This window comes from Marmota flaviventris, chromosome 10 (assembly GCF_047511675.1).
Source record: "Marmota flaviventris isolate mMarFla1 chromosome 10, mMarFla1.hap1, whole genome shotgun sequence".
Classification (NCBI taxonomy): Eukaryota; Metazoa; Chordata; class Mammalia; order Rodentia; family Sciuridae; genus Marmota; species Marmota flaviventris.
The window spans coordinates 44,691,739-44,715,143 of NC_092507.1; positions in this window are offsets into that span (position 1 = coordinate 44,691,739).

Genomic DNA, 23,405 nt, shown 5'->3' on the forward strand with positions numbered 1-23,405 from the left:
ATATTCCTAACACACACACACATACAACATGCTACATGCATACTACCCCACATACCCACACACCACACACAAACTATACAGTACACACACATACACACACACACGCACACACAAATGCATGCACATACACAGTTGGACACTTGGGCATTTGTCATTTCAAATTTCAAGGATGGCATGTCCCCTTTGCCCTTTTCTTATGAGCTGGTCTTTGTAACTAGGCAAACAGCTCTGGTGCCAGAACAAGGGTTCTGAGTAAATATTCTGGGAAATAAATATAAAGAAAAGGATATGCTGTTCTTGTAAAGTCTTTGGATCTTTGATGTGCTGAGACCCTATTTTCCATTCCCACTGATGATCATCATAATAAGTCACATGCACCCTAATTCAGGCACCATGTTAGGGCATTACTCATAGGATGAATTTAAACCTTGCCATGTACCTCCATGTGTGTGGCTTGTAAGCAATCAGGTTGCAGGGCAGCGGTCATCCTCAGACATTCTCTGCTGCCTGAGGTCCATGCAAAGGCTGGGCTCCCCCTCCAGCTTTGCTCACTAGCAACTAGAAGAACAAGTTCACTTAAATCTGGGGGTGCCCTAGGATTAACTGATAAAGGGACATTATGTCAGTCTTTCTGTGCTTCATTCATGCATGTTCCAAAAAAATAAAAAATAAACTGGTGGGCAATCAGGGGTTAGGGCCATGGATCTCTCTAACATTTCATGCAACAGTAAACATGGCTAACATCTATGGTGCTGGTAGGGGACCCCTCCCAGAAGCCTATTATCATTCCAGAGCATGTGATGCTGGGTGATCTCAGTTCTAGCCTAGTGTCAGTAACATAGTTTTTTACTCAAAACACACAACATTTTCTGTAGAGACCAAATCAGCTATTCTCTGCCAGCCTGTGGTTGGCCATTTGACCTACAAAACCCAATCTAACAATTCATTCATGACGTCATTACACCACTGGGGCAGGATGAGTCCCTGATATTTATGAAGGTACTGGGTTCCATGAAACCATGCAAGTAAAATTCTAGTTATATCACTTAGAAAGAAGTCTGTCTGCTTTGGCGTGACTTAGCCATGTAGATAATAATTAAAACTAGCTTAAGAGCACTTTAAGTAGGATAAATCAAGTATATGTATTTGTAACATATATGGAACTCCTGCAGTGCCAAGACAGTATAATACTTTGAAAAAACTGGCTCTGGACAGAATCAGCATTTCCTATGGCTTGTTCCATCTAAACTAGATTGTATACCCTATGACCAACTTCCTCCCTCTAATTCACACGCTTGGCAGTTTCCAAAGTGTTTCTGTGTTCATCATTGTATTAGTCATTCACAATGACCTTGAAGGGTTATCATCTTTGTTTCCCAGATATGGAAATTATGGGTCACATAAGATAAGTAGCTTATCAAGTATCCCACTGTCTATACCAGCAGAGGCAGAGCAGTGGGATTGCTTGGTGTTTGTGACACTGCATTGTGCTGCCTCCAGCCAGCCCAAATTTGTCTGCGGCTTAATACCAATAACCTTCTGGGGATGGCCTGGTGTTATGCTCTGAGTGACTGGAAGAAGAAAGGGCATACCTTCTGGGCATAGTATTGACTCCAAAACTCCCCATAGGCAGATTCCTATTTCTATTTGACTCCAGTGCATCTTTAAGTCTCACATAAATGCCATTTTTTCAAAGTGGTCTCCCTTGATATTCCATCTAAGTTAGGGGCTAACGTCTGTGATGCTGGTATACGACACCAACTTCCTCCCTCTCTCTTATATTCCCATAGCATCTTTGCTTCCAATGCAGTCATATCATACCTACAATAACCTTCTAAATATTTTGCTGAGCTATAAAGCTTCATGAAGGCAGGGACAGTATTCAGCTATAATTGTTTCCAGCACTCAAAATAAAAGAACTCACCTTTCCGTCTCCTAAGAAAGTTTGGACAAGTCCAGAGAGTGCCAGCACATCAATCAGAAGAAAACTTGCCCAATGTACCCATAATGAAGTACACAAACACATTCAAGAAGGAGATCAACAGCTGGTCAAGTTATGTTAGCTGTCTGTCAGGTCTATATCCAGGTTAGGAGCCAGATATAGGAACAGAGGCCAGGGGAGAGGACCTGGAGCTTCTGTTTACAGCAGGCTTAGTCACTCAAAGCTCCCTCTAGGGGCCAGAGCAGTGCCATCTCTGCAACAGGTTTGGAGACAAAGTTCACAGTCCTCTTGCTGTTTTAGTCACAACAGATGGCTCTGTACCTTGACAAATTGGTTTCCTTCTTGTTGCATGTCCAACTGTTGCTGAAATCTCAGTCTGTGTCCCTGATGCCAATCCAATAACAAGGACACATTTTTTGAGAAAAAGGAAAAAGAAGGTTTATGGCTTTGCTAGCCAAAGAGAAACACAGGGGATTCTGCCCATCTGCGGGAATAGGGGGCTTTTATAGAGGTGATTCAGAGAAAATGAGATTAGAGAGAGATCAGGGAGGAGAAGTTTAGGAAAAGAATATCAGAGAAGATCAGGGACAAGAAGACCAGGAGACTAGGAAGGAGACATTTAGGGAAAAGAAGATCAGGGAGGAGAAGACTGGGAAAAAGGAAAAAAAAATATGTAAGTTTCAAAGAAGTAGGGATTGGGAGCTAGAGATAGATTTAGTGATGGAGTATCAGGGCAGGAGGTGTGTTTAAAGAAAACATTCTGCTAGAATATGAACATATAGGAAAGCCAAACTAGAATCAGGAAGACTAGCTAAAATGCTAACAGACATGCGGGAACTAATGAGAATATAAATTAAAATGGAAAAAATAAGAATAGAATAAACAAAATTGAAATGGACTCTGAAGGCACATTTTGTTCAACTTGATAATTGATGAGGCATATATGATAGTATCCCCCTTTGACTCACTTTCTGTCTCCTGAGTACTTTTATACCCTTTACCCTATTCGAGTCATAAGAGAGCTGCTTATTAAATGAGCTAATAAACAAGGTCCAGAGGTCATCTGCCTGCATCCCACAGCTTGGAGTGGCTTGGCTGAGATTACTGAGATTGCGTTGCATGCCTCTTGGTCACCAGCTCCGGGCTCTGCAAAAAGCATCAGGCTATTGTGTAGCCTGGGGGTCAGGTTACAGGAATGAATCCACCTCACTTTCCCTAGAAACAAGCAGTCTTTGATCTTGTTTATTTATTCATTCAACAAACTTTATAGCAGTGCATTTCCCAGAAGAGAGATCCAGGGATTCCTTTCAGCTCTGAGAGACTGATAACAGCATTAGCAGCTGCGGGACCCAGGGCTGCCCAGCACCACACAGGCTCCACTGGCTGTGAGGCAGACTCCTTTGTCATGTTTACTGCTTTTCCTGATTACTGAAGAAATTCTAAGGTCATTGTAAAATATCTGAATAAGAAATATTAAAAAGATAAAAATAATACATACTTGGGTACTACTCATTTTTTTTTCTACAGTAATAATAATAAATAAATAAATAAATAAATAAATAAACATGGAACCCCTGTTAACTGCTGGGCACTTAGGCAAGACACCTTCATTTAGAGCATTTGACCTTCATAAGAGTCCCAGGCAAGTACTGTTCCTACCTCTATCCTACAGCTAAAGAAACTGAGTCTCCAAAAAGTAACTTACCCAAGTTCACAGCACTAGGAAATGGCAGAGGCAGAATAGAAGCCACACCCTGGGATCCAGGGCCCACTCACTGCACCACAGCCGTACAGAAAGGATCTCTCTCCAAGACAGACGTATTTAATCATTATTTCTGGAAGAAAACGTTGTTGTCTCTTTCTGTTCTCCAAAACGTTTCTTGGGTTTTATTAATGAGAGTGAAAAAGCCAATCCAAAATTCATTAAAAAACAAAAAAGTCAAGTTCATTGAACAAGTTTAAATAGATTCTTTCCTACCTACTTGCTGAGCCACTTGACCAAGGCAGGGAACTTGAACCTTGTATCAGCCTTTCTTTTTGGCTGCACTGTGAACTTACTGAGCGGTCTTGGGCAGTACCCACCCTCTCTGCATCTTAGTTTCCTCATCTTCACCATCTGAGGTTTGGACGGTCTCTGAGGGCCCTTCCGGATCTGACCTACATGGTTTCTCTCATGACATTCTGGAATGAGAATGGGCTTATTTTGCAAGACTATTTGTTAAAAATAAAGCTTAAGTATTCATAGGAATATTCAAAGTCGCGGCCTTACTAGGGGAGAAGAGATAGAGGGTTTTAGTTTTCTATGGCTACTGTAACAAATTATCACAAACTTGGTGGTTTAAAGCAGAAATTTGTCCTCTCCTTTCTGGAAGCCAGAAGTTTGAAATCAAGGTGTTGGCAGAGCTTTGTGCCCTCCAGATGCTCTTGGGGAGAATCGTCCTTCCCTCTTCCAGCTCCTGGTGGCTGCTGGCATTCTTGGCCTGCCTCTGCATAGCTCCAATCTGTTTCTGGTCTCTGTGGTCACATTGCTTTCTCCTCCTGTTCTGTATTAAAAATCCTTCTGCTGCATTTTTGTAGTGACATTGTGATTGTATTTAGGGTCCATCCAGATAATCCATGATGTCCCCATCTCCAGAAACCTATTTGATCATGCTGGCAACAACCCTTTTCCAATTAAGGTAGGATATACAGGTTCCAAGGATTAAGATCTGCTATCTTCGAGGGCTGTTACTCAGCATATTAAGAGTGACCACCGAAAACTCCATTTCATGATGATGCTCCAGTTGTTTTCTTTTTTTATTATTATTTATATATGATAGTGGAATGCATTACAATTCTTATTACACATATAGAGCACAATTTTTCATATCGCTGGTTGTATACAAAGTATCTTCACATCAATTCGTGTCTTCATACCTGTACTTTGGATAATAATCATCATCACATTCCACCATCATTAATAACCCCATGCCCCCTCTCTTTCCTTCCCACCCCTCTGCCCTATCTAGAGTTCCCCTATTCCTCCCATGCTCCCTCTCCCTACCCCACTATGAATCATCCTCCTTATATCAAAGAAAACATTTGGCATTTGGTTTCTTGGGATTGGTTAGCTTCACTTAGCATTATCTTCTCTAAGTCCATCCATTTACCTGCAAATGCCATGATTTTATTCTCTTTTATTGCTGAGTAATATGCCAGTGTGTATATATGCTACATTTTTTTAAAAAAAATCTATCCAGTTGTTTTTTGAAGGACATTATCATGCACAAAAGAAACCAAACAGAGATAGATACAATTACGTTTGGGTATTTGGTAGGGGTGAGGAAGGGAATTGGAGAACATCAAAGTCAGCTGATTGTAGTGCATTTGCTACATAATGACAAGAATGTGTTCTACCTGAAACAAAACAATTGAATTATACTGATGGGCTAGAGCCTGCAGCTCTGCAAACTGGAACAAGACCACCAAAGAACCGCAGGTTAGCCAATGAGTAATTTTCTGACACTAACCATTTGCTGTAAAATCAACACCAGAACTCTTCCTTAACCCATCCTATTCCCAGACGTACATTTATAATTATTTTCTTTGAGGAAAAAATAAAGCACACTCTCATTCCCATCAGTACTGTTCTTCAAACTCACAAGAGATTTCCTACCTTATGTCTTGCTTTGGAAATTCACTAATATAAAAAAAAATATTCTTAAAAGTCAAGGCCCAAGAGCTGGGTTTGTGGCTCAGTGGCAGAGTACTTGCCTAGCATATGTGAGGCACTGGGTTCGATCTTTAGCACCACATATAAATAAATAGATAAAATAAAACATATTTTTAAAAAAAGTCAAGGCCCAAACAATATTAAACCAGAAGATCCCCAACCCCCTTGGAAGCATCTCGGGAACTTGAACTCCTGACCGCATTCTGCCATGTGCCTTTGGTTGTCCTGCGTCGCTCAGGCACTGAGAGAGGTCAGCCTCGTCTAGCCACTTCATCTCTCCTCTGATTTAGAATAATCTTGAAAAAAATGTCTTATCTCTGCTGCTAAACAGTGAGCTCTTAGATGGCAGGGAAAATGTCTTGAAGAACATAATGGCTGATTTATTGAGGCACGTGTTCCCTCCAGCACTCAGCCCAGTCCCTATAAATCATGGAAGTGATTCTGGCTTTACAGAGAAGAAACTGAATGCGCAGAGCTGTACAGACAGAATTCATACTCTGTCCCCAAATCACACGGCCTTTTTAAAATCTCTAGCACTTAGTATAGAGTCCAGAATGTGAGATACTCTGGAGACATAGTCAACGGATGAGAAAAGGCTAGAAGAATAGAAAACTTTAAAAAATACTTGTTTACATGAAGTGCGAGCCACACCACCTCTGGAATGCTGGAAAGGGTGAGGTCAGTGTGTGAGAGAGAGCAAGCAGAGGCAGACTGGGAGAGCCGTGAAGGGCAAAAGGAGCCTACAATGTCCACAGCAATGTCATATGCATGGTTGTATTTGATGCTCCCCGAAACACCTGGGAGGCATGAAGTTGTACAAGAAAGAGAATTCTCAGCTTTAGTAATGCAAATATAATTTACGACGTTAAATGACTACAATTCATTTAACATAGGGACAGGATTCAAATCCAAATCAGAAGACTTTTTGTCCAGTCCCTTTCCAATCATGTAACACTGCCCTTCTCTGCACATGAACTTTCCTGATAGGCTGCAAATCTCTTGCCTACCAGCAGCTTAAAAGCTCTGAGTCTAGCATTTTCTGCCAGCTCTAGACCAGTCACCACAAGCATACGTGCATATACACATTCAAACTTCCCTTTGTTATATTTACAATATAATAAAATTTCCCTTTGCTATATTTCTCCTCGGGGCGAAGAAACAAGGTAGGAGCCCCAGGAATGGTTAGGGAACCTATAAAGGGCATAGAATCAGAGTAAGTGACATTGTCATCATATTTTTCCCAGATCTCCAAGAATTTTTTTCCAATGACTTCTATAAATAAACGGAATATGCATATATATTTCCCATAACATAAGTGAAATCGTACCTCATTCAATACAGGAATTTTAGCTTAAGAAATCTCACACATTAGATGTGTGTAAACTTCTGGCCCCCTCATGGTCTTGCCATAGGACCATGGGAAAATTACCCCACTTCCCATGGAAAGGGGAACCACAGGATGGTTTTAAGGATGAAGGTGGTCATGAAAAAATTGTCTAACATAGATACAAGCAAATACCATTAATTGACTTATGCAATTAACCAGATTCGTATATAAAATGGATATGTGTGCATATTCATTCTTTGAAATGTAGCAACTCTATTACTTCAGTTCAACAGCTCCAGTAAGTCACCAGTTATAAACTAATTAGATGTGTCTTGCAAGCTCCTCTATTCTATAAACTCTGTGGGACATGCATATTTTTCTTACTTGACATTTTATTCCCAATGTTAAATACAATATCCAGTATGGGGTAAACAGTGTATGGATTGCAGAGTCTGCTGAGAGCAGACAATGCTTTGGGTTGAGTCAAAATGTGAATACAATCAATTTCAACTTTTACTCATAAGTATGTAAAGGAGGCCTCAAAAGAATCTTTTCAAGTGTATCTTCTAATTCAAACTCCATCATCTGCTCCAATTGTGAGACACTTAAAAATGACGTGCTTTTATCTCACATCATTAAATCTAACAGAAAATTCTGTGTATCAAATTTACAATTCCTAAATTATCACATACTATTGCAGATATAGGATGAGCAATGGATTTTTGCCTATTCACTCTCTTCTCCCTTATCTGGATATGTCAGCCAAATTTTCTGTGGGCAGCCTCCTCCACTTTAGGTCTATGTCATTTAAGGGAGCTGATCTCTCTGGGTTCCAGGGAAAAACATGTGACTCAGATTCAACCAATGAAAGTTCAAAAGCATCTTGGCTACCATGATAGGTCTAGAGATGAGCACATGATAGTCATTTCCAGGATTTGGGCTGGACTATTGTAGGAGCAGAATTGTCTTTCAGCAGAGATGGTCATACTGGTAAGATACAAGCTGAAGAATCTGGTGGCCATCTTACTGCTATAAGAACTTGCTTGAGAATAAAGCAGGGCAGAGAAAAGTAGCCAAGGCAGGTCCCTAAACACATCTTAATATCCATGGCAATGAAATGAGTTCATAAATCTCCCCCACCCTTTTTATTTTTTAGAAAACAAAGGAAGTTTTAAGAATTTGTTTTAAAGTTTGAGACTATTTCCTCAAACTACAGAGAATCTAATAAAAATATCATATGCACCAAAAATTGAAGAAAAGTTGATAGAAGAAAAAAATAATCTATCATTAATTTTTACTGCTGTGTGAAATAAGAGCACTACCATTCACTTTTGACAATTAACTGGGCAGAGTCAATCCTCTGAGCACCTACTATGCGTTGGGCACTGGGTAAGTTCTAACACAGATGTGCCCTGGACTAGTGATTTACTTTGAGGGTTGACAACCCAGTGCATGAGGAAAGAAGGATTTTCCTTCAAAGGATCATTACCCTGTCCCTCCTTGGGCCCAGCATAGAGCATTCAAGTTCCTCTGAATGCATTTATTAAAAAGTGAGTTAAAGGTCAGAAGTGAATTTCCCTTAGTCCTTAATTTCCTGTCTGTGTGCCAAGGGCAGGGGTGGGAGGGGCTTCTTAAATACCAGTTGAGGATCCATGGAGGCCCGGAGAATTGCAGACTGCACCAGGTCAGCGGAATCTGGAAGCTTAAAAGCTGGGAGAAGCAGTTCCACATCGCTGTGGGGCGGGGGGCGGGGTGGGTGGTGTCAGGAAAAGGACATTGGTTAAGGGGTTGATCTTTTTTTGAAGCAGGGTTTATTATTTAAGGGAACAAAGGGTGAGAATGAGAACAGAGAGTCAGAGTTCATTAAACATAAGAGATGGAGGATGTAGAAGAGAAAAATTGATCCCACATCCCATTTGGGGGCTTTATTTTATGATTATCCATCTTAAACAAGACTGTACCACCACTAGATTCTCCCTCAGAGCTGGATTAGCACAAGGATTCACACCAATTTGGGATTAACCAAGGACTCTGACACTGGCTGTCCATATATGATACCCAGTAAATGATGAACTCTCTGAGACTCACTTTGCTCAAAGTAAATCAGAATGTCAACTTCGTACTCCAGGATGCTGTGAGGGCCCTATGCTAATGCAGGCAAAAGCACCTCAACAAACAAAGCTATGGACAGAGTAGAGACACAACCAAAAGTCTGGTTTTCTTCTCTCTCTTCTCTGTTTTGAATCATTCAACAAATATATTGAGCCTCTCTCATGGGCCAAGTTGATAGGACAAACACATAACTGGAGTCAGACCAGCTGGAATTTGTGTCTTACATCTAGTCATTTACCATTCCTAAGAACTTGACAGAAGTTTGCTTCCTTAAAGTTCAGATTTTTCTTTTTTTTTTGGTGTGTGTGTGTGTGTGTGTGTGTGTGTGTGTTGTAAAGGATAGAATCCAGGGCTTTGCATATGCCAGGCAAGTGCTTTACTGATGAGCTACACTCCCAGCCCTAAAGTTCAGAGTTTTTTTTTTTTTTTTAATATTTATTTTTCAGCTTTCGCGGACACAACATCTTTGTTTGTATGTAGTGCTGAGAATCGAACCCGGGCCGCACACAGCCACATCCCCAGCCCAAAGTTCAGAGTTTGTTAGGATTTAAACAGCACAGCCTAGCACACACGAGGCACTGGATTCTATTCTCAGCACCATGTAAAAAAATATAACTTGTCCATCTACAAGAACCACAACAAAAAGTAGCATAATGACTACAACCTAGGCCCTTTGAACACATTGTTAAAAAGATCAAATGAATCAATAAGTTAAAAAATGCTTTGTAAATATATACACACATGTACATGGATGTGTACTGACACACAGTACACATATGTGTAAGCATATAGTTACATATATGTATATATATGAAAAAAGTTTCACATACATATGATAAAAATTTACAAGCATTGAAAATTTACAAGCACTGAAAATCAGTTGATCTTCATGACCTTGAATCTGGTAATGGGTTACCAAAAAAGTATACAACAGAAGAAGAAAAATTGATTGGGCTTCATCAAAATTAAAAACCTTTCTTATCAAAAGACATCAAAAAGAAAATGCAAAGACAATCTATAGAGTAGGAGAAAATATTTGCAAATAATATATCTGATAAAGGTCTTGTATTCAGAATATTTAAAGAATTCCCACAACTCAATAGCAAAAAGACAAACAGCCCTATTTTAAAGAGAAAAATGAGTAGAACAGACACTTTCACCAAAGAGGTGAAACAACTGGCCATCATGCACATGAGATAATGATCAACACCATTAGTCATCAGGGAAATGCAAATCAAAACCACAATGAGCTACCACTCCACACCCACTAGTAAGACTATGATAATTTCATTTTAAAAAAGAAGCAAAGAACAAGTATTGACCAGGATGTGGAGAAATTGGAATTCTCTTACATTGCTTTTAGGAATGTCAAATGATTCACTGCTATAGAAAATAGTTTGGCAGATCTTCAAAAAATTAAACATAAAATTTTCATATGACCCCACAAATCTACTCTTATGTCTATACTCAAATAAAATGAAAACAGGTACACAGACAAGTGCATGCACACATAAAAATAATTAGCAGCACTCTCTGTAATAATCAAAAGGTAGAAACATTCCAAAATATCCATCAATGGACGAAAGAATAAATTGTACACACAATCAGGTTATTATTCAGCCCCCAAAACGGAATAAAGTACTAATACATGCTACAAAATAAAGGAACCTTGAAAACATAATGTTATGTGAAAGAAGTCAGACAGAGATGTTACATGTTACATAATTCCAACAACATGAAATATCTGGAATGATTAACTTCACAGAGAAAGTTCGAAGATCAGAGGTTGCCGAGGGCCAGGATAAAAGGGACAGGGAGAAAGAGCTTAATGAGTGACAGGAATGTTTTTTAGAACTAAATAGAAGTGAGGGTCATACGACATTGTGCATGCGTTAAATACCACTAAACTCTTTCACTTTACACTGATTAATTTTGTTGTGCAAATTTCATCTGAATAAATTATTCTTAAGTAGATTGAGAATGTCAATAATGCTCACAGGAGAACCATCAAAGAATTGTTCTATATCTAAATATTTTGTTTTTAAAGAAAATATAGTAGCAATCCTATACATTTTCAATAAACCAAGGAGTGCATAAGAAATCAACTAATAATATTATTTTGGAAAAAATAGACAATTATAAGCAACAGGACTCCAAAAATTTTAAACAACATAGCAGAATCATTGCCAATGATATCATTGTTTTATATAAAACCATTACCAAGTGAAACAAAAAAAATTAAAACGATCCATAAGATTGCCAAGATGGCATGTAATACTATGACATAATAGCAAGTTTTTCCAAAGTATGTTACTTGTTTATTTTATTATTTGATGAGTCGTGTCCCTGTCTCTACTGAAGAATGTTTTCTCTTCAAATTAAAACTAGCTAAATACTATTTAAAGAACACTAAGTGACAACATTTGTTTCAACTCTAAAGCTCTGTCAGCTGAAAAAATAAAGTCAAAAATATAATTAACTTTGCTCTTGCTAAATCACAATAGATACCACTCTAAATTTGTTTGCAACTCTGAATTTGTGTCATTTTTATTATGTTTGTAAGTTTATATAAAAACTACATTGTTGAAAAAAATGCTATTTGATAATTAATAAAATTCGGCTTATTTGTATGTATATCAGCCAGAATCTCACTTTTTTAAATTTGTTTTTGTTGTTGTTTTGCTTTGTTTTGTTTTATTTTCAGACTGGGTCTCACTAAGTTGCCCAAGTTGGCTTCCAACTTGGCAATCCTCCTTCCTCAGCCTTCCCAGGAGCTGGAGGCTGGAATCACGGATGTGTGCCACCACTCCCAGGTCAGATCTAACCTGTTGGACAAAACTGCTCTAAGCATCTAAAACAGGAAAAAAAGTTAATATAAGGATTTTCTTACAAAGGTGATAAAAGAATAAGAAGCCACACAGGACACACCAAGGGACCTTAGAGGGTCAGGAATCAGAGGGCTGCCCAAGAACCCAGGTCACCTGGCTGAAACAGGAAGCATCATCAGTCAAAGGCTGTGGAGGAGATGAAGCCTGGCCAGAGACTCTACCCAACACACAAAGAGAAGAAATACTGCAGCACCTTCCTTCTTCCCACCTTCCAATCTCACCCCCAGTTCTTCCCACTGGGGAAGCCCATCCTGAAGGTAGCTGGTTGGTGCAGGAGCCTAGGAGACAGACTTCAGGGACCAGCCTCCTGCAGCATGAGGCCCAACAGGGAGAGGTCAAGGTCCAACACAGACAGCAAAACTACTTACTGTAGGATGGGTACAGCAACAAATAAATTACAGATAGGTGGCAATTTATATTTCGTCTCTGTCCTCAAGATCTTATCATCTATTGTGTGAAACAGGCCATGTAACAATTAGCTCACTCTTGAATATTTCAACAGATAATAAAAATAGCATATTTACAAAACATTTTCACACTTTTTTTTTTGACTGAGGAATTCAACCTTGAAGAGATGCCATGGACTTGAAGTTGCCATGACCCTGGGTCCTTCCCTTTCCATCAAACCCTTTTGTTTACACCATCATGGAGTCCTATCTATTTTTCCATTGCTCAAATCATCCACTTATTTACACCCCACAATTATTATTTACATCTTTACTTCCGGGTCTAGTTCATCTCTCACCTCTACTATTATTACCTTTGGCTACAAATAATTTTCTGTTTTCAACTGTGTTGGCCTCCAATTTGTTTTTCACACAGTCTCAATGACCTTTTTCTTTTTCTTTCTTTCTTTTTTGTTTTTTAGCAGAGATATCATTGTGTTACTTATTTATTCAAACCCCTTCAAATTTTTCCTATTGCTCTGAGTTAAAGACCAAAGTCTTTAATGTAATCTAATTCACCTTGCAAAGTCTGGCCTCTACCCCTCTTTCCATTCCCTTTGCAAGCCCTTGCTCTGTAAGCTCCCAACCACACACAAACAGGTCAGTTTTTCCAAAGAGCAAGTTCCCTCTAACCCCAGGGACTATCCCTTCCTCAAGGAAAGTTTCCCTTGCTCTCTCTTCTATCCCCTTTATGAAGAAAGATCCCCTTGCTATAGGGACTAAAATCCACTAATACTTAAATTCACAGCATTTTCACATTTTATAATTTTATATTTGTCCAGTGGTTGGATTGCCTCTGTCTCCAATATTTGTTTTATGAGGCAGATACTATCTCTTTCCTCTGTCCTATATCCCCATTACCTTGCATGGTGTCTTAGCCTGTAGGAGAATTCCAAAGCATAACAAAGGAAGAGGGGAGGCAAGGAGGAACGAAGAAAAGATGGAAGAAAGGGAGAGACTGCCCAGGGTCCTCACAGTTGAGATGAGAAGCAGGATTCAAGGTCTAGACCACTGGTTCTACCAAAATGTTGTATCTCATGGAGCAGAGAGAAAGCATGCACTTCCTCCACACTCTAAATAATCTGAACTTTCTACCCCTAAACTTGCCACTGTAATCATTCTTGCATAAAATGTCTTGATGACCCACTCAACACCCTAGTTTGCCCACTCTGGACCACTTCTCTTCTAGTGACGTTCCTCTCTATTCCTATGTCATAGTGTGAGCCTTGGCATCACCAGCAAATGTACCACCTCCCAAATATCATGCTCAAGCACCCCACTTTCTAACCGTCACCCCCAACCTCTCCTACAGATCCATGCATCTGTTCTTTACCTACCTATGATGATCTCAGCATATCAAGCTTTCTTTGTGTAACATTTTAATAATCCCTTAAAGATATTTCAATTCTTTTGGCACTTTTTCACCTGACAAAAACCCAAATTCTGACTGAATCCAACTACTTACCTTCTCCATGCCTATTCTTATGTGCCACAGTCTGGCTGGGCACAATTGACGAGCCACTTATCAAGCAGAAATGAACTTTATTTTTAGAACACACACTGCAGCACAGGAGCTCTTCAGGAATTCCCTCAGAGCCCAACTGTCATCACCGGCTTCCCACAAGCCTCTCAACCCCCCACCCACTCCTCCTGCTCTTGAGGCCAATTGACGGGGGTCGCGTGGGCGGAGCCAAAAGAGTCCCCCAATGAGCAGCTCCGTGGTCTGAAAGGGAGGGGAAACAGTCCAATGAGCATCACCACAGAGGAGCCAATCAGCTGGCAGCTGGAAGCTTGCTAGGGCCCCTTCAGCTGTGGCTCTCAACACTTATGGAAAATTATACAGTTGAAATTCTGTTTTCACTTTAATATTATAATCACAAACCTCGAATCCCAACTGGGCAACATTGCTCAACAGTGGAACTCACTACTGAGGTAGCTCACTTCAAGACACTTCTTTTTCTTCAAGACGCCTTTCCATATTTTTATTTTTAAACTCAATACCTCCTCCTACCATCCTCACAGTCACTTGACAAAGTACTAAAATGAAGACACATAAGGATGCTTTCTATTTCCTCATCATTAAATCTAGACACCTTTCTTCCTCTGGGTGCTTCTCCTCCTCCCTTTCTGCTGTCATGGTCCTGCCTCCTTTCAAGGACCAGCGGCTCATCCCTCTCCAAGGTCTCATTCCTCGTAACCTTCTATTATCTTCCTTCTCTTCTGCACCATCAGTCTCTTCCTCTGTTGAATTATTTCCATGAACATACTCCAAAGTGGTGTTCATCTTAAAAATGTTTAATTCCACACACCCTCTACCTACTGCAATATTTTATTTTTCTTAATGGCAAAAGTTCGCAAGAAATATATATATATATATATATATATATATATATATATATATATATATATATATGTCATATGAGTACACATATAGGCACACACACACACACACACACACACACACACTGCTATCTTTTCTCTTTCCCTTTCACTCTTCAGTGAACCCTAGTCAGCCCTCTGTCCCCACTACCTCAGGAGAACTTTCCCTAACACATTTGCCAATGGTTCCTTCCCCTTTTGTCAAAACCAGAGGGAACAGAGTGCTGCACTATATTTTTTCTTAGCAGGATTCGACCTATCTGATATTTTCCTTAAAACACCTTTTCATATGGCTTCCAAGATACCAGATGGCTCTGTTTTTTCTCTCAACTTCTGGGTTATTCCTTTTGCTTTTCCCCTACCCCCAGGACTGACCATCTACCTACCCCAAGTGGGAGAAGACACTATGAGAGAAGCAGAGAGCTTGAGCCATGCCTACTCACATAACAGAAGTCCTAGCTCTTCAGCCAAACAGAACAGGGCTCAAATTTGGAGTCTGCCATTTGCTACCCATAACATCCCCTAGCGCTCCACCTCCAATAGGGTAGCAATCAATTAAGGATGCTCTTTAGATTAAAATTAGTTGAAATTAAATCAATTAATATTCAGTTTCTAAGTATATCAGCCATATTTTGAGTGATCAAAATGTAGTAGCTACCACATTACATGGCATAGATAGAATGTTCTCATTATCAAGAAAATTCTATTGAACAGAAATGATCTTGGAAATAATCTCAGCCTTTTTTCTCTCACATATATTTAAAACACAGTGCTTGGCATAGGGTGTGTCCTTAATATGTTTTCACTTTATTTCTCAAGGGGTATGTGCCACTTGAGGTCAGAAACTGCAATTAATTATTTTTGTATGCCCAGTGCCTTCCTAGTTCAATTTCAGACTCACAGGGGGTGCTCAGTAAATATATGTTGAACTATATAATGCTTATTCTCCTTATTTTTTCAAATTAAGCTTTCACCTGTTTTCCCAGTGTACTCATTTGTTTTTCATTACTACAATGAAATACCTAAGGCATAATTTTTGAAAGAAGTACATTAACACAGTTCTGCAGATTTAAGAGCATGGTGCCAGTTCTGGTAAGGACCCTCTTGATTGCCTTTCATCATGACAGAAGCCTGTATGTCAGGAAAAGATCCTATCACCAACAAACAGGAAGACAGAGGGAGAATGGGGTCCCATGATCTTTTCCTAGGGCACTTCTGTAACTGACCTAAAAGCTTCTCACTGGGACCTACCTCGAAGGTTCTGCCATATACCAATACTACTGTCCTGGGTACCTAATTCCAACATGTGGACCCTGGGATGGGACATATTCAAACTACAGCACCCACCATGACCTGAACAAAGAATGAAGAGAATAATAAGATTGACTATATTTGTCTATAATACCCACACACACACACTATGGAAAGATTTAGTATAGATTCAAGGCTCAATATTTATGGAAGGAAGAAAGGATGGAAGGGAAGAAGAGAGGAAGGGAAGAGAGAAGAAGGGGGAAGGAAGAAGATTAGTTCTTAACATTTATTTGATGTAATGTGAAGCACTATACTTGTATTACTTAATTTAATACTCATAAAAATGCTATAAAACTGCATTTATCCCCATTTTACTGGTGAAGAAATAAAGACTCAGAAATTCAGAGTCAAAATTCAAGCCCATGTCTGAATTCAAAGTTCATGCTGTCAATTAACACTCTAACCTCCTGTTGTTGAAGAGATGATATTTACTTCTTATCTACTCCAGCAGGTTTTGGTGGTAACAAAATGAGTTAATATATGTGAACACTCACTGTAAAATCTATGAATACCCTGCAAAGTAACCATTGCTATTTTGTGCTTCTCACTATTTAGCACTCTCCTCTGGAGTGCCTGAGTTAGAACACAGGTAAATTACTTAATCTCTCCATGCCTAACCTCAAAATCAAAACAATAATGGTAGAATAATAATATTATGAATGCTGCATGGGATTATTTTGGAGATTATATAAATTACTATATTTAAAGTGCTAAGAAGGGTTTCTGCCCATCTTTAACGTCATGTCAGTATTAGCCACTAATATCACTATTATTACTATTACTATTTCATGTTGAAGGAGCAGGAATGGAAACATCTTAGAACTGGAAAATATTCTGACTAGCAGTAAAGGGGCTAGTTTCCTCCCCTTTTTTCTTTTTCTAAATCAAAGTATTTTAGTCAAGAGCAATGTAGAGGAAGGAAATTTTATTTTGGCTCAAGTTTTAGAGATTCAGCCCACAGTTGGCCAACTCCGGATCTCTGTGCTTGAGGTGAGACAGAACATCATGGTGGAAAACACAGAGGAGGAAAAGAGCTCAGGGCATGGCAATTAGGAAGCAGAGAGAGCTCCTCCAGTCACCAAGGACAAAATACAAACTCCAAAGATAAACCTCCAGTGACCTACCTCCTCCAGCCATCCGCTACCTACCTACAGTTGCGGTCCAGTTACTCTATATCAGTGGATTAATCCACTAATTAGGTTACATCACTCATAATCTAATTGTTTCACCTCTAAACATTCTTACATTGTCTCACAAAAGAATTTTTAAGGGGTATCACATATTCAAACAGTAACAGTAAGCAAACGTGTTCTTCATTATTTTTTTTTTCCTATCATTCATTCAGAACTCAGAGAAGACAGTGTGTCTGGAACATGTCAGCATTTTGGAGACAAAGTTCTGATCAGTCTCCACTCAGCCCAGGATTTCATATGCAGCCACCAGATATATGATTCCATGAGGTAGCTGGTGTAGTTTAGCCCTTCAGTTGGAGGACTTACAGTGAGACTAGGTTCTCACAGCCCAGAGGACAGAAAGTGAAGGCTGACCACTAGGTCAATGCCCACTGAGCAGGTAGAAGACATGTTTTAGAAATTTCCAATCATCTGCAACAGTAACTATTTGAACAAAATTTCCCCCTCTGTGGTCTCCTAGAAGGTCCAAAGCCACTTTGTTAATAGTAAGTAAAAGAATGAGAATTAGAATCCATCCTTCACTTTAGTGGTGTTTATTATGTTCGTTGTCCTTAAAAGATGGACTACACTTGGACTTCAGAGAGCTTCTCAGACTTCACTGGGGCAAGGAGTGGGAGTATGGAGACAGAGGAAGCTGATTGAATTTATTATCAAACATGTATTCGATGGTAGAGAATAGTTTCCACAGATGCTGACTCCAGTTTCTGAAAAGTCAAGGGCCCCGAATTTTAGAATCCTCACACACTTGGAATAACACATTTCAAGAGCAATTTCTTGCTTTCTTTCTTCGAATAGCTATAGTGCAACACTGAGAACTGGCATAAGAACTTGCCAGCAACCCCTGCTCCAGGAAAGTCAGGGGGAATATGTAAAGGGAGTTCTTAGAATAGTAAGTCACTGAGCATCAGCCTCAGGGTGGGAGGGACTTAAAATGAGGATGGGTCCAAGACAGATGGAAATCTCCTCCCCTGATACAATCCACTGACTGTGACTGGCGGTGGGGGAGATAAGGAGAACAAGGGCTAGGAACTGTGAAAACTCCAAGATTTTCCTTGGCATTTAAGATGATGATTGTTGAGACAGCCCAGAAAGAAGAAAGTGGGGGAAGAGGCAAGCCAGAAAGAAAGGGGAGAAGGGGAGAAAGCAGCTTATTTTGAGCACTTCTGTGTGTTCAGACCTAACAAGTGGACGTGTTAAATGGATCCTTTCATTTAAGCTTCACTGAAGTCCATCTGACAGTGGCGATTATTCTCATTTTATAAATAACAAAACTTACAAGAGGAAGTGAGGGGAAAGGGAAAAATAATACAAGGGGGAGAAATGAATGACAGTAGAGGGGGTAGAGAGAGAAGAGGGGAGGGGAGGGGAAGGGGGATAGTAGAGGATAGGAAAGGCAGCAGAACACAACAGACACTAGTATGGCAATATGTAAATCAATGGATGTGTAACTGATGTGATTCTGCAATCTGTATATGGGGTAAAAATGGGAGTTCATAACCCACTTGAATCAAAGTGTGAAATATGATATATCAAGAACTATGTAATGTTTTGAACAACCAACAATAAAAAATAAAAAAAGAAAAAAAGAAAGGTAAATAATGTAAAAATAAGAGATAAAAGAATATTTTTAAAAAAATAAGTTCAAAGCCAGCCTCAGCAACTTAGCAAGGCCTTAAGCAACTTAGTGAGACCCTGTCTCAAAATAAAAATAAAAAAGAGCCAGGGATATGGCTCAGTTGTTAAGCGCCCCTCAGTTCAATCCCTGGCACCAAAAAAAAAAAAGAAAGAAAGAAAAGAAAAAGAAAGAAAGTAAAAAGGAAAAAAATTAATGAAACTGACCAAATTATGTTACATGCATCATGCATAAATAGGTAATAATGATGCCCACTATCATATATAATTACAATGTACCAATAAAAAAATTCAAAAAAAAGAATGTTATCTTTGAACATGACATCATATCTTTAATAAAGAAAAGCAGTTGTTTGATGTTCTTTAGCTTTTACACATATATGTGAATTTTGCTAATTATTTTACATATGCATGACAGTATCACAATCAAAATGTTTACTAAACAGATATTCTTTGCAAATGGACATAAAGTAAAATTCTCACAAATAACAATAATAAAACTTAGATATTTGTGTAAGCTTGATAAAGAATATTTTTTCAATATACTTCAAATTTATAACAACCAAAGACATTCAAAGATTGTGTTTCTATATTGATTCATCTTTGTTGAAATTGACTTAATGAAATGAGCATAAATAACTTTTCAATCTTATTTGTTCTCTTAGATGTTATTAAATCAACTGAATTAAATCAACTTTAATATTAAAATGTAGTTGAATGCAGAGAGAGCGTGGTGAGAAACGGGAGTGCGGCCTGCTCCCCCGGGCCCTCTGGGACCCCCGGCCCCAGGCCGGCGGGTGCGCTGGGGGGCCCAAGGACAGGACGCGGCCTCTCCTGCAGATCGCCAGAGCTCCTGCTGCGAGTGCCCACTGGCTGGCCCTGGCTGTGAAGGACCGGTGAACCTGCCACCCAGATGGATGACCTGATGGCGGCGGCGACCTGTCGGCCGGGACCCCGAGGGCTGCCGGGTCTCCTGGCTCAATCGTGCCCGTCCCAGCTGAAGCCGCCACCTGGGACGTGGCGCCTTTGGGTGGAGGCGGGCGTGGCATGGCGAGAAGAATGGCGGCCCCCCAAACGCCACGGAGGCCGGCAGGGGCTTCAAGGTCCCAAGAAGGAGGATGGACGCCTGAAAGCTCGACCACGCATTGGACAGCGGAGCCGCACAGACCAGGGCTCTCCGTGAGCGCTCAGTGCCGGCTCCTCCAGACCGCACCTTGTCTCGGCCAACAAAGACCAGAACCGTCCTGGAAGGTGAGCGAAGCCCCGGAAGACGACCACGGGTGGAATGGTTAGCGGCCTCGGGCGGTTGGTGTTCCTTCTACCAAAGAGAGAAACGGTAGTCACAAGCCCCATCTACCCAGTTGGAAACACCCGCCACCCTTTGGGGAGATTTCCTGGCCCTTTGTAAAAGGCCTGTGTATATAATATGAAAAGGCTGCTCTCAACTTGCCCCCCAACCTTTTAAAACTTGTGCTGCATCTGGACATTCTAAATGTAAAGAGGATGCCTGACGTAGGATAGAGTTAGAAAATAACGTCTTGTAAATGTCCGTTTGTTTGAAAAAATCAGAAATGTTTTCTGGAAGTGACTTTGAAATGAATTTGTTAGACCACCTCTAGGAGCAACACTTGTCCACGTTTGTTCAGTGGGTTGTTGGACATGGAGAAGACTGACCATGAGAAGGAGGTCCTGTGCCAGACTGGTTTTACATAAAAGACATTTTTCATATAATAACCATTGTTTTGCGTGTGCATTTTATTACTCATTAGTGTATATATAGTTGAAAATGCTGAATATTTTTTTTTAAATATCTAGGTTTACTAGATATTCTAAAGTGCCTGATATATGTTAAAAGTATCACTATTTGCAGATGATATGATTCTATACCTAGCAGACCCAAAAGGCTCTACAAAGAAACTATTAGAGCTAATAAATGAATTCAGCAAAGTGGCAGGATATAAAATCAACACGCATAAATCAAAGGCATTCCTGTATATCAGCAACAAATCCTCTGAAATGGAAATGAGGACAACCACTCCATTCACAATATCTTCAAAAAAAATAAAATACTTGGGAATCAACCTAACAAAAGAGGTGAAAGACTTATACAATGAAAACTACAGAACCCTAAAGAGAGAAATAGAAGAAGATCTTAGAAGATGGAAAAATATACCCTGTTCATGGATAGGCAGAACTAACATCATCAAAATGGCGATATTACCAAAAGTTCTCTATAGGTTTAATGCAATGCCAATCAAAATCCCAACGGCATTTCTTGTAGAAATAGAGAAAGCAATCATGAAATTCATATGGAAAAATAAATGATCCAGAATAGCAAAAACAACTCTAAGCAGGAAGTGTGAATCAGGCGGTATAGCGATACCAGACTTCAAACTATACTACAGAGCAATAGTAACAAAAACAGCATGGTACTGGTACCAAAACAGGCGGGTGGACCAATGGTACAGAATAGAGGACACAGAAACCAATCCACAAAACTACAACTATCTTATATTTGATAAAGGAGCTAAAAGCATGCAATGGAGGAAGGATAGCATCTTCAACAAATGGTGTTGGGAAAACTGGAAATCCATATGCAACAAAATGAAACTGAATCCCTTTCTCTCGCCATGCACAAAAGTTAATTCAAAATGGATCAAGGAGCTTGATATCAAATCAGAGACACGCCGTCTGATAGAAGAAAAAGTTGGCTACGATCTGCATACTGTGGGGTCGGGCTCCAAATTCCTCAATAGGACACCCATAGCACAAAAGTTAATAACTAGAATCAACAAATGGGACTTACTCAAACTAAAAAGTTTTTTCTCAGCAAAAGAAACAATAAGAGAGGTAAATAGAGAGCCTACATCCTGGGAACAAATCTTTACTCCTCACACTTCAGATAGAGCCCTAATATCCAGAGTATACAAAGAACTCAAAAAATTAGACAATAAGAGAACAAACAACCCAATCAACAAATGGGCCAAGGACCTGAACAGACACTTCTCAGAGGAGGACATACAGTCAATCAACAAGTACATGAAAAAATGCTCACTATCTCTAGCAGTCAGAGAAATGCAAATCAAAACCACCCTAAGATACCATCTCACTCCAGTAAGATTGGCAGCCATTAGGAAGTCAAACAACAACAAGTGCTGGCGAGGATGTGGGGAAAGGGGTACACTTGTACATTGCTGGTGGGACTGCAGATTGGTGCAGCCAATTTGGAAAGCAGTATGGAGATTTCTTGGAAAGCTGGGAATGGAGCCACCATTTGACCCAGCTATTCCCCTTCTTGGTCTATTCCATAAAGACCTAAAAAGAGCATGCTACAGGGACACTGCTACATCGATGTTCATAGCAGCACAATTCACAATAGCAAGACTGTGGAACCAACCTAGATGCCCTTCAATAGACGAATGGATAAAAAAAATGTGGCATTTATACACAATGGAGTATTACTCTGCATTAAAAAATGACAAAATCATAGAATTTGCAGGGAAATGGATGGCATTAGAGCAGATTATGCTAAGTGAAGCTAGCCAATCCCTAAAAAACAAATGCCAAATGTCTTCTTTGATATAAGGAGAGTAACTAAGATCAGAGTAGGGAGGAAGAGCAGGAGAAGAAGATTAACATATAACAGGGATGAGAGGTGGGAGGGAAAGGGAGAGAGAAGGGAAATTGCATGGAAATGGAAGGAGACCCTCAGGGTTATACAGTGGAGGGGGTAGAGAGAGAGGAGGGGAGGGGAGGAGAGAGTGGGGAGGGAGGATGGTGGAGGATGGGAAAGGCAGCGGAGCACAACAGACACTAGTATGGCAATATGTAAATCAATGGATGTGTAACTGATGTGATTCTGCAATCTGTGTATGGGGTGAAGGTGGGAGTTCATAACCCACTTGAATCAAAGTGTGGAATATGATATGTCAAGAAATTTGTAATGTTTTGAACAACCAACAATAAAAAATTTAAAAAAAATGTAGTTGAATGCAAAAAAATAAATAAATAAATAAATAACAAAACTTGAGGTTTCAGAAAAGTACATAACCAATGTAAGATATTGCGGTCATTAAGTATTAGGATGAAATTCAAACTCAGGTCTTTCTTGCCTTAAAGTTCCTGGCCCCTTGGCTACATCCATACTGAGCCTCAGGGATATGATCACAGAGAATCCTCATAAAGCACCACAAGAAAGATAATATCACCCCCATTTCCCAAACAAGGAAATTGAGATTCAGAGAGAGTCAAGGATTTGCTGGTAGAATTATATGGAGAGATCTCAGCTCAGGAGGCAGACAAATCCTAGATCCACACCCCAGTTTTACTCTGTATCAAATAAATGATGGGAGAACAATATGTGCTTTATGAGGATCCAGGGAGACAAGATGTGTACAGTGCCTGGTGCAGTGTGGCTTCTCAATAAATGGTAGCTACAAAGCTAAAAGAGCCAAAAGGCT